The following is an 11491-nucleotide window of genomic DNA, read 5'->3' as shown; positions in this document are numbered from 1 at the left end:
GGCTATAATGAGGTCTATGAGTCTATAATGGGCCTCTATGAGGTTATAATGGGGATCTGTTAGGTCATAGTAGGGTTTATGAGGCAATAATGGGACTCTATGATGCAATAATGGGGCTCTATAAGGCAATAATGGGGTCTATGAGGCTATTATGGGGCTCTATGTGGCAATAATGGGGCTCTAAGAGGCAATAATGGGGCTCTATGAGGTTATAATGGGGCAGTATGATGCAATAATGGGGCTCTATTAAGCAAGAATGGGGGATCTATGACGCCTAAACAGAGCTCTATGACGCAGGAATGGGGCTCTATGTGGCCATAATGGGGCTCTATGTCGCAACAATGGAGGTCTATGAGGCAATATTGGGGCCCTATGTCGTTATAAAGGGGCTCTATGAGGCAACAATGGGGCTCTATGATGCAATAATGGGGCTCTATGAGGCAATAACGGGGGTCTATGACGCAATACTGGGGCTCTATGTGGTTATAAAGGGGCTCTATGACACAATAATGGGGCTCTATGAGGCATTAATGGGGCTCTATGAGGCTATAATGGGGTCTATGAGGCAATAATGGGGCTCTATTAGGCAATAATGGGGCTCTATGGGGCAGTAATTGGGCTCTATAAGGTAAAAATGGGCCTCTATGAGGCAATAATGGGGCTCTATGGGGCTATAATGGGGTGTATGAGGCAGTAATGGGGTGTATGAGGCAGTAATGGGGCTCTATGTGGTTATAATTGGGGTCGGGGGGGGCAATAATGGGGCTCCATGAGGAATTAATGGGGCTCTATGAGGCTACAATGGGGTTTATGAGGCAGTAATGGGGCTCTATGTGATTATAATTGGGCTCTGGGGGGCAATAGTGGGGCTCCATGAGGCAATAGTCATGGAATCATAGAATCATCATCGTTGGAAAGGCCCTTAAGATCATCCAGTTCCAACCCCCCTGCCATGGGCAGGGACACCTCACACTAAACCATCTCACCCAAGTCTTCGTCCAACCTGTTCTTGAACACTGCCAGGGATGGAGCATTCACAACCACCCTGGGCAACCCATTCCAGTGCCTCACCACCCTCACAGGAAAGAATTTCCTCCTTAGATCCAATCTAAACTTCCCCTGTTTCAGTTTTAACCCATCACCCCTTGTCCTGTCACTACAGTCCCTAATGAAGAGTCCCTCCCCAGCATCCCTATAGGCCCCCTTCAGGTACTGGATGGCTGCTATGAGGTCTCCACGCAGCCTTCTCTTCTCTGCTTCTGCAGAAAACCCAGAGAACTAGATGGTACTGGTATGGGTAATCAAAGCTAGGAAGTAAGATCCCGAAACATCAGCATTACAGTGCAGATGCCCTGCTAACCGTTTCCCAAATGAACTTACCCAAGTGCCCAGTGCCAGCAGAGAGCACGCCGGGTCCTGCGGCTCACGGTAGCCGGCCCGTTCGGTGCGCATGGCCACGCACAGCACAGTCAGGATGCTCCTCTTCACACACAGCTCCGCAAACACACCGCAGTCCTGACCTCCAGCACTGCTTATTGTGGTTTGGAATGTTTCTGAACAGCTACTGCCAGAATTGTCAAAATGAATGAAATTAAAAACTGACCTACAGTGAAAACCACGCTCGGTTTTTTATTTATGACTCAAAATAAGAATATATCTTCCTACTTTTAAAGTCTGTCAAATAAGGAAAGTTTAAAATTACGTAGATAATTCACAATCAGTGATGAATTTTAAAGTCAGCCACGTGTCTCCAGTTCGTGTCAATGCGTCTGAGGAAATTCTCTCGGTCGTCTTTGGTATTTGAAGAGTTAGAAGCACATTGTAACAAACAAACAAGGACCCATGCAGAGATATCATTGTGTGGTATTGCCACAAGGCATGAAAAATTCACCAACAATATGTCAAGGTTATGTTGATGTAGCTGCGTCCATTTCGGGAAAGACACCCCCAATTATTAGTGTATCGTTATATGGATGATATACTGGTGGCTGGGAAAGTAACCTAGAAGCTGTTAAACAAGAATTGTGTTCAGTGTTGCAACAACATAAATTGCAAATTGCCCCTGAAAAGGTTCAGGATACCACACCTGGGTTGGAAAATCTTAGATCATACCATTGAATCTCAGAAAATTAGCCATCAAGGTCAATATCCATACACTTAACGATGTGCAAGTCTTGTTAGGGAATATCAATTGGATTCGAGCATTATTGGGAATTGACAGCAAAACTTTAGAACCATTGTTTGAATGGTTGAAGGGTGACACAGACTTCAATGCACCCAGACAATTAACACCAGCAGCAAAACGAGCAATAGCAATGGTAGAAGCCGCATTAAGTGAGAGACAGGCACATCGTGCGATGAATGGAGTTCCTACTGAGTTTTTGACTGTCAGTAATGATTTCCCGCCAGTAGGATTAATCATGCAATGGATTGACTCTGATAAGGAGAAATTGAAAAAACAGTGCAAAACCCCCAAAATAGCCCCAAAACACCTCAAAACCACCTTCTCCTGCTTCTCCTCTGCGATACAGGGTCAGAGTCCCAAAACAGACAAAAAACACCCTGAAAACCACCCCAAAACCACCTTGTCCTGCTTCTCCTGTAGGATACAGGGTCAGAGACCCAAAACAGACCCAAAACAGGACAAAAACAACCCAAAACACCCCAAACTACCCAAAACCGACCTTGTCCTGCTTCTCCTGTGAAATACAGGGTCAGGGCCCCAAAATAGGACAAAAACAACACAAAAAAACCCAAAACCAGCCCAAAACCACCTTCTCCAGCTTCTGCTCCGGGATACAGGGTTGGAGACCCCAAACAGACCCAAAACAGGCCAAAACCAGTCAGAAACCCCAAAACACCCCACAACTACCTTGTCTTGCTTCTCCTGTGGGATACAGTGTCAGAGCCCCAAAACAGGACAAAACCAGACCCAAAACAGGACAAAAACACCCCAAAACTCCCAAAACCACCCAAAAAAACTCCCCCAAAGCACCCTAAAACCACCCCAAAACCATGTTATCCTCCTACTTCTGTGGGATACAGGGTCAGAGCCCCAAAACAGACTCAAAACAGGACAAAAACAACCCAAAACCACTCCCCAAACCAGCCCAAAACCACCCTGTCCTGCTTCTGCTATGGGATACAGGGTCAGAGCCCCCAAACAGCCTCAAAACAGGCCAAAATCCAAAACCCCCAAACCACTCGAAAACCTCATTGACCTGCTTCTCCTGGGGGATACAGGGTCAGGGCCTCAAAACAGACCAAAAACAGGCCAAAAACAGGCCAAAACACGCAAAAAAAAAGGTCAAACAGGCCAAAACCACCCCAAAATCACCTTGTCCTGATTCTCCTATGGGACACAGGTCAGAGCCCCAGAACAGCCCCAAAACAGCCCAAACACAGGACTAAAACACCCCACAACCACCCCAGAACGACCCCAAAACCACCCTGTCCTGCTTCTCCTAGGGGATACAGGGTCAGAGCCCCAATACGGGACAAAAACAGCCCTAAAACTCCCCAAAAACGAACCCAAAACCACCTTGTCCAGCTTCTCCTGTGGGACACAGGGTCACACCACAAAACAGATGCAAAACAGGACAAAAGCAACCCAAAACCACCCCAAAACCACCTTGTCCTGCTTCTTTTATGGGATACAAGGTCAGAGACCCAAAACAGCCTTAAAAACAGAGAAAACCACCCCAAAACACTGAGTCCTGCTTCTACTATGGGTGCCACCCAGTGAGAACCCAAAACAGCCCCAAATCACCCCAACCCCCCCCAAAATGGTACCTTCTGGAGGTCGCTTTGGAGCTGCTTTAGCCTGGCCTTGAGCTGCGACACCTTGCCAAAACTGCATGGTGCCCCAAACCCCAATCAACCACAGGCATCTCCACCCCTCCCAACACTGCTGGCACCCCTAAATGACCCCAAACCCCATCTTTATTGAGCTCCATAAGGAAGGGTTCCCACACCCAGCACGTTGGGGTCCGGAGCCAGCGGCCCAGCTGCGCCATGATGGCCGAAATTGGCGCGCTGGGAGTGCCGCGCGGCACGACGGGAGTTGTAGTCCAAGCCGGGCGGCTCCTTAGTGGTGCTGTAGGGGTGTCGCACTGCATCATGGGAGTTGTAGTCCAAGCTGGGTGCCGCCATAAGGGGGCTCAACGGGTGCTGCGCGGCATGATGGGAGTTGTAGTCATAACTGGGCGCCGCCATAACGGGGCTCATGGGTGCCGCGCTGCATGATGGGAGTTGTAGCCCGGCTGGGCGCCACCGTAAAGGGGCTCTATGGGTGCCGCGTTGCATGATCAGGGTTGTAGTCCCTGCAGTCTATGGGGTCTCTATGGAGTCTCTATGGGGTCTCTATGAAGTCTCTATGGGGTCTCTATGGTTCACTTTGGGTTGCTTTCGGGCTCTGTGCAGCGTCTATGGATCTCTATGGGTTTCTATGAGTCTCTATGGGGTCTCTAAGGGCCTCTATGAGTCTCTGTGGGCTGTGGGTCTCTCTATGGGGTCTCTATGGGTCCCTGCAGCGTCTGACCATGGAGGGGGGGGTCTCTTTACGAGTCCCTTGGAGGGGGAAGCAGCAGCAGCTCCAGTACCAGGATGCAGGGGGCAGAGCTCAAAACCCCGAGACCCCCCCTTTACCCCCATTGCCCCCGTTACCCCAAATTGCTCCCATTGCCCCATTACCGCCATTGCCCCCATATAAAGCCATGGGGGGAGCCAGCAGTGGGTGTGAACCTGTCCCTGCCCCATAGGGTTCTATAGGGGTCCATAGGGGTCCCATCGCCCCCCATCTCCCTCCTTTCCCCCCCAACCAACGCGCGCTCTGTTCCTGTCTCCCCGCCCACTTCCACGACAGCCAATCAGCGCCTGGCCCCGCGCACTGCGCCGCGGACCCAATCAGAGCACAGGGTGGGAGAGTAACCCCTCCGCTCCCCTCAGCTGACTCCGCCCCCTGTAACAGCCGCAGGCGCGAGGAGAGGTGGGGGGCGGGGGGCAATGGGGCCGATGGGGGGCAATGGGAGTAATGGGGGGTAATGGGGACAGTCGGGGGTAATCGGGGGCAATGGGGGTAATGGGTTTATATGGGGCCAATGTGGGGGTAAAGGGGGGCAATGGGGCAGTGGGGGCAATGGAGATAATGGGGGGTGATGGGAGGTAATGTGGGCAATGGGGGTAATGGGGACAGTGGGGGTTATGAGGGACAATGGGGGTTATGGCCGGTAATGAAGGCAATGAGTGTAATGGGGATAATGGGGGGCAATGAAGCCAATGTGGGGGTAATGGAGGCCATGGGGGTAATGGGGGGTAATGGAGGAAATGGGGTAATGGGGCAATGGGTTAATGGGGGCAGTGGGGTCAATGGCGACAACAGGGTGTGATGGGAGGTAATGTGGGCAATGGGGGCAATGGGGGGTAATGGGGGCAATGGGGGGCAATGGGGGCAATGGGGTGGTAATGGGGGGTAAAAGGGGCATGGGGGGCAATGGGGACAATGGGGGTTGGTCAGTGGGGATCCTGGGGTCTCCACAGGGCGAACTGCGGCCCTTTGGGGGATCAAACTTCACAACTCCATTTCCTCACCCACATTTCATAGAATCATACAATCATAGAATAGTTAGGGTTGGAAAGGACCTTAAGATCATCCAGTTCCAACCCCCCCTGCCATGGGCAGGGACACCTCACACTAAACCATCTCACCCAAGGCCTCGTCCAACCTGGCCTTGAACACTGCCAGGGATGGAGCATTCACAACCTCCCTGGGCAACCCATTCCAGTGCCTCACCACCCTCACAGGAAAGAATTTCCTCCTTAGATCCAATCTAAACTTCCCCTGTTTAACTTTCAACCCATCACCCCTTGTCCTATCACTACAGTCCCTAATGAAGAGTCCCTCCCCAGCATCCCTATAGGCCCCCTTCAGATACTGGAAGCTGCTATGAGGTCTCCACGCAGCTTCTCTTCTCCAGGCTGAACAGCCCCAACTTCCTCAGCCTGTCTTCATACGGGAGGTGCTCCAGTCCCTGATCATCCTCGTGGCCTCCTCTGGACTTGTTCCAACAGTTCCATGTCCTTTTTATGTTGAGGACACCAGAACTGCACACAATGCTCCAGGTGAGGTCTCACCAGAGCAGAGCAGAGGGGCAGGATCACCTCCTTCGACCTGCTGGTCACGCTCCTTTTGATGCCCAGGATACAGTTGGTTTCTGGGCTGCAAGTGCACACTGAAGCCGGCTCATGTTCATTTTCTCATCGACCAACACCCCCAAGTCCTTCTCCTTGGGCTGCTCTGAATCTCTTCTCTGCCCAGCCTGTAGCTGTGCCTGGGATTGCTCCCACCCAGGTGTAGGACCTTGCACTTGGCATGGTTAAACTCCATGAGGTTGGCATCAGCCCACCTCACAAGCGTGTCGAGGTCCCTCTGGATGGCATTCCTTCCCTCCAGGGTACCAACCGAACCACACAGCTCGGTGTCATCGGCAAACTTGCTGAGGGCGCGCTCAATCCCACTGTCCATGTCAGCGACAAAGATGTTGAACAAGACCGGTCCCAACACCGATCCCTGAGGGACCCCACTCGTTACTGGTCTCCAGCTGGACATTGAGCCATTGACAAGGCAAGGGAAAGCAAGGCCACTCCAGGACAGCCAGGTAGGGCCAGGTAAGGCAATGCAAGGCAAGGCCAGTCCAGGACAGGCAACACAAGGCCAGATAAGGCCAGGGAAGGCAAGGCAAAAAAAAGCCAGGCAAGACAAGGCAAGAAAAGTCAATGCAAGGCAAGGCCTGGCCAGGCCAGGCCAGGAAGGCAAGGCAAGGCCAGTCACGGCAAGGTAAGTCTAGGCAAGGCAAGGCCGGTCCAGGACTGGCCAGTCCATGCAAGGCCAGGTAAAGGCCATGTAAGGCAAGGTAAGGCAAGGTAAGGCAAGGCAAGGCCCATGCAGTAGTTGCAGTTCAGGCCAGGTAAGGCAAGCCCAGGACAGGTAAGGCCAAGTAAGGCAAGGCCTGGCCAGCCAAGGCCAGGCAAGGGCAGGCAAGCTCAGGCCAATCAAGGCCGGCGAGGGCAAGGCCAGTCCAGGCTAGGCCAGGCAAGGAAAGGCTAGGCAGGGAAAGGCAAGGCACAGCAAGGCAACAGAAGGCCAGGCAATGCCAGTCCAGGCAAGGCCAAGCAGGTCAAGGCCAGGCAGGCAAGGCTAGGCGAGGCAAGGCAATTCAAAGCAAGGCAAGGCTAGGCAAGGCAAGGCAATGCAAGGCAAGGCAAGTCCAGGACAGGCAATGCTAGGCCAGGTAAGGCCAGGTAAGGCAAGGCAAGGAAAGGCCATGCCATGAAGGCCAGGCCAGGCCAGGCAAGGCGAGGAAAGGCAAGGCAAGGCAAGGCAAGGAAAAGCAAGGCAAGGCAAGGCAAGGAAAGGCAAGGCAAGGTGAAGCAAAGCAAGGCAAGGCAATGCAAGGAAATTGCAGGACGGGCAATGCAAGGCCAGGTAAGGCCATGCAAGACCAGGCCAGGCCAGGCTCGGCCAGGTCATACAAAACCAGGCAAGGCAAGGCAAGGCAAGCAAGGCCAGGCAAAGCAAGGGCAGGCCAGGCAAGGCCAGGCAAGTCCAGGCAAGGCAAGGCAAGGACAGGCAAGGGAAGGCAAGGCAAGGCCAGGCAAGGGAAGGAAAAGCAAATCAAGGGAAGGTAAGGAAAAGAAAGGCCAGGCAAGGTAAGGCCAAGCAAAGACTGGCAAGGAAAGGCAAGGCAAGACAAAGCAAGGCAAGGCGAGGCAAGGCAAGGACAGGCCAGGCCAGGCCAGGCCAGGCCAAGCCATGCAAGGAAAGTCCACACCACGCCAGGCAAGGCAAGGCAATGCAAGGCAAGGCAAGTCCAGGACAGGCAATGCTAGGCCAGGTAAGGCCAGGTAAGGCAAGGCAAGGAAAGGCCATGCCATGAAGGCCAGGCCAGGCCTGGCAAGGCAAGGCAAGGCAAGGCAAGGCAAGGAAAAGCAAGGCAAGGCAAGGCAAGGAAAGGCAAGGCAAGGTGAAGCAAAGCAAGGCAAGGCAATGCAAGGAAATTGCAGGACGGGCAATGCAAGGCCAGGTAAGGCCATGCAAGACCAGGCCAGGCCAGGCTCGGCCAGGTCATACAAAACCAGGCAAGGCAAGGCAAGGCAAGCAAGGCCAGGCAAAGCAAGGGCAGGCCAGGCAAGGCCAGGCAAGTCCAGGCAAGGCAAGGCAAGGACAGGCAAGGGAAGGCAAGGCAAGGCCAGGCAAGGGAAGGAAAAGCAAATCAAGGGAAGGTAAGGAAAAGAAAGGCCAGGCAAGGTAAGGCCAAGCAAAGACTGGCAAGGAAAGGCAAGGCAAGACAAAGCAAGGAAAGGCGAGGCAAGGCAAGGCCAGGCCAGGCCAGGCCAGGCCAGGCCAAGCCATGCAAGGAAAGTCCAGACCACACCAGGCAAGGCAAGGCAATGCAAGGCAAGGCAAGGCCAGGGAAGGCAAGGCAGACCAGGCCAGGCCAGGCCAGGAGAGGCAAGTCTAGGCAAGGCAAGGCAAAGCAAGGCAAGGCTCGTCCCGGACAGGCAATGCAGGCCAGGTAAGGCCAGGTAAGTCAAGGCAAGGCCAGGCAAGGCCAGGCCAGGCAAGGCCAGTCAAGACCAGGACTGCCAATGCAAAGCCAGATATGGCAAGTTCAGTTGAGGACAGGCCAGGACAGGCAGTGCAAGTCCAGGTAAGGACAGGTAAGGCAAGGAATGGCCAGGTCAGGCAAGGGAAGGCAAGGCCAGGACAGCCCATGAAAGGCCAGGCCAGGCCATGCCAGGAAATGCAAGGGCAGGCCAGTATAGGCAAACCCTTGGCAGGCCAGGCAAGGCAAGGCAAGGCAAGGCAAGGCAAGACAAGGCAAGGCTCGGTCAGGACAAGCAATGCAGGCCAGGTAAGGCAAGACAAGGCCAGCCCAAGCCAGGCAAGGGCAGGTAAGGCCAGGTGAGGCTAGGCAAACAAGGCCAGTCCAGGACTGGCCAGAACATGCAAGGCCAGGTAAGGCCAGGTAAGGCAAGCCATGCAAAGGCCAGGCCAGGCAAGGCAAGGCAAGGCTAGGACAGGCAAGGCAAGGCAAGGCTAAGCAAGGCAAGGCAAGGTAAGGCTAGGCAAGTCCAGGACAGGCAATGCAAGGCAAGGCAAGACAAGGCTAGGCAAGTCCAGGAGAGGCAATGCAAGGCCAGGCAATGCAAGGCCAGGTAAGGCCAGGCAATGCCAGCCCAGGCCTGGCCAGGCCAGGATAGGCCAAGTCATACAAAACCAGGCCAGGCCAGGCAAGGCCTGGCATGGCCAGGTAAGGCTAGGCAAGGCAAGGCCAGTCCACGACTGCCCAGTCCATGCAAGGCCAGGTAAGGCCAGGAAAGGCCAGGTAAGTCCAGTTAAAGACAGGTCAGGCAAGGCCAGGGAAGTCCATGCATGGCCAGGCCAGGCAAGGCATGGCAAGGCAAGGCAAGGCAAGACAAAGAAAGGCAAGTCAAGGCAAGGAAAGGCAAGGCAAGGTGAACTAAGCAAGGCAAGGCAATGCAAGGAAATTGCAGGACGGGCAATGCAAGGCCAGGTAAGGCCATGCAAGGCCAGGCCAGGCCAGGCTCAGCCAGGTCATACAAAAACAGGCCAGGCAAGGCAAGGCAAGGAAAGCAAGGCCAGGGAAGGCAAGGGCAGGCCAGGCAAGTCCAGGCAAGGACAGGCAAGGGAAGGCAAGACAAGGCCAAGCAAGGCAAGGAAGGGCAAATCAAGGGGAGGCAAGGAAAAGAAAGGCCAGGCAAGGTAAGGCCAAGCAACGACTGGCAAGGAAAGGCAAGGGGAGACAAGGCAAGGCAAGGTGAGGCAAGGCAAGGACAGGCCATGCCAGGCCAGGCCAAGCCATGCAAGGAAAGTCCAGACCAGACCAGGCAAGGCAAGGCAATGCAAGGCAAGGCAAGGCAAGGCCAGGCCAGGCCAGGAGAGGCAAGTCTAGGCAAGGCAAGGCAAAGCAAGGCAAGGCTCGTCCCGGACAGTCAATGCAGGCCAGGTAAGGCCAGGTAAGGCAAGGCCAGGCCAGCCCAAGCCAGGCAAGGGCAGGCAAGGCCAGGACAGGCAAGGCCAGTCAAGACCAGGACTGCCAATGCAAAGCCAGATATGGCAAGTTCAGTTGAGGACAGGCCAGGACAGGCAGTGCAAGTCCAGGTAAGGCAAGGAATGGCCAGGTCAGGCAAGGGAAGGCAAGGCCAGGACAGCCCATGAAAGGCCAGGCCAGGCCATGCCAGGAAATGCAAGGGCAGGCCAGTATAGGCAAACCCTTGGCAGGCCAGGCAAGGCAAGGCAAGGCAAGACAAGGCAAGGCTCGTTCAGGACAGGCAATGCAGGCCAGGTAAGGCAAGACAAGGCCAGCCCAAGCCAGGCAAGGGCAGGTAAGGCCAGGTGAGGCTAGGCAAGCAAGGCCCGTCCAGGGCTGTCCAGTACATGCAAGGCTAGGTAAGGCCAGGTAAGGCAAGCCATGGAAAAGCCCGGCCAGGAAAGGCAAGGCAAGGCAAGGCAGGCAAGTCAAGGGAAGGGAAGGAAAGGGAAAGGAAGGGAAGGGAAGGCAAGGCTAGGCAAGGCAAGGCAAGGCCAGTCCAGGGCAGGCAATGCAAGGCCAGGTTAAGCCAGGGAAGGCCAGGGGAGGCAAGGCCAAGCCAGGCAAGGCCAGGCGACTCAAGGCCAGGGAACGTAAGGCCACCCCAGGTCATGACAGGCCAGGCCAGGCAAGGTATTTCAAGTCAACGCAAATCAAGGTAAGGCATGGCAAGGCGAGGCAAGGCAAGGCAAGGCCAGGCCAGGCAGTGCAAGTCCAGGACAGGCCAGACAAGGCCAGGCAAGGCAAGGCAATACAAGGCAAGATAAGGCAAGGCAAGCAAAGCAAGGCCAGGCAAGGCAAGGCCATGAGAAGCAATGCCAGGCAAGGCAAAGCAAGGCCAGGCCAGGCAAGACAAGGAGAGGCAAGTCAAGGCCAGGCAAGGCAAGGCAAGGGAAGGCAAGGCCAGGCAAAGCAAGGCAAGGCAAGGCAGGGCCAGGCAAAGGAAGGCAAGGCAATTCAAGGGCAGTTCAGGACAGGAAATGCTAGGCCAGGTAAGGTGAGGTAAGGCTATGCAAGGCAAGGCAAGGCCAGGCAAAGGAAGGCAAGGCAAGGATAGTCTAGGACAGGTAATGGAAGGACAGGTAAGGCCTGGTAAGTAAGGCAAGTCAAGGGCAAGCAAAGGAAGGCAAGGCAATTAAAGGGCAGTCCAGGACAGGTAATGCAAGGCCAGGTAAGGCCTGGTAAGTAAGGCAAGGCAAGGCAATTCAAGGGCAGTCCAGGACAGGCAATGCTAGGCCAGGTAAGGCAAGGTAAGGCTATGCAAGACAAGGCAAGGCCAGACATTGCAAGACAAGGCAAGGCCAGACATTGCAAGGCAAGGCAAGGACAGGTAATGCAAGGCCAGGTAAGGCCTGGTAAGTAAGGCAAGGCAAGGCCAG

The sequence above is a fragment of the Pezoporus flaviventris genome, unplaced genomic scaffold (genome assembly GCF_033815535.1).
Source record: "Pezoporus flaviventris isolate CSIRO_AGI_PZ_B2104156 unplaced genomic scaffold, CSIRO_AGI_Pfla_v1 ptg000088l, whole genome shotgun sequence".
NCBI classification, from domain to species: domain Eukaryota; kingdom Metazoa; phylum Chordata; class Aves; order Psittaciformes; family Psittacidae; genus Pezoporus; species Pezoporus flaviventris.
The sequence above is the reverse complement of the archived record's forward strand: the minus strand, read 5'-3'. Positions refer to the sequence as shown.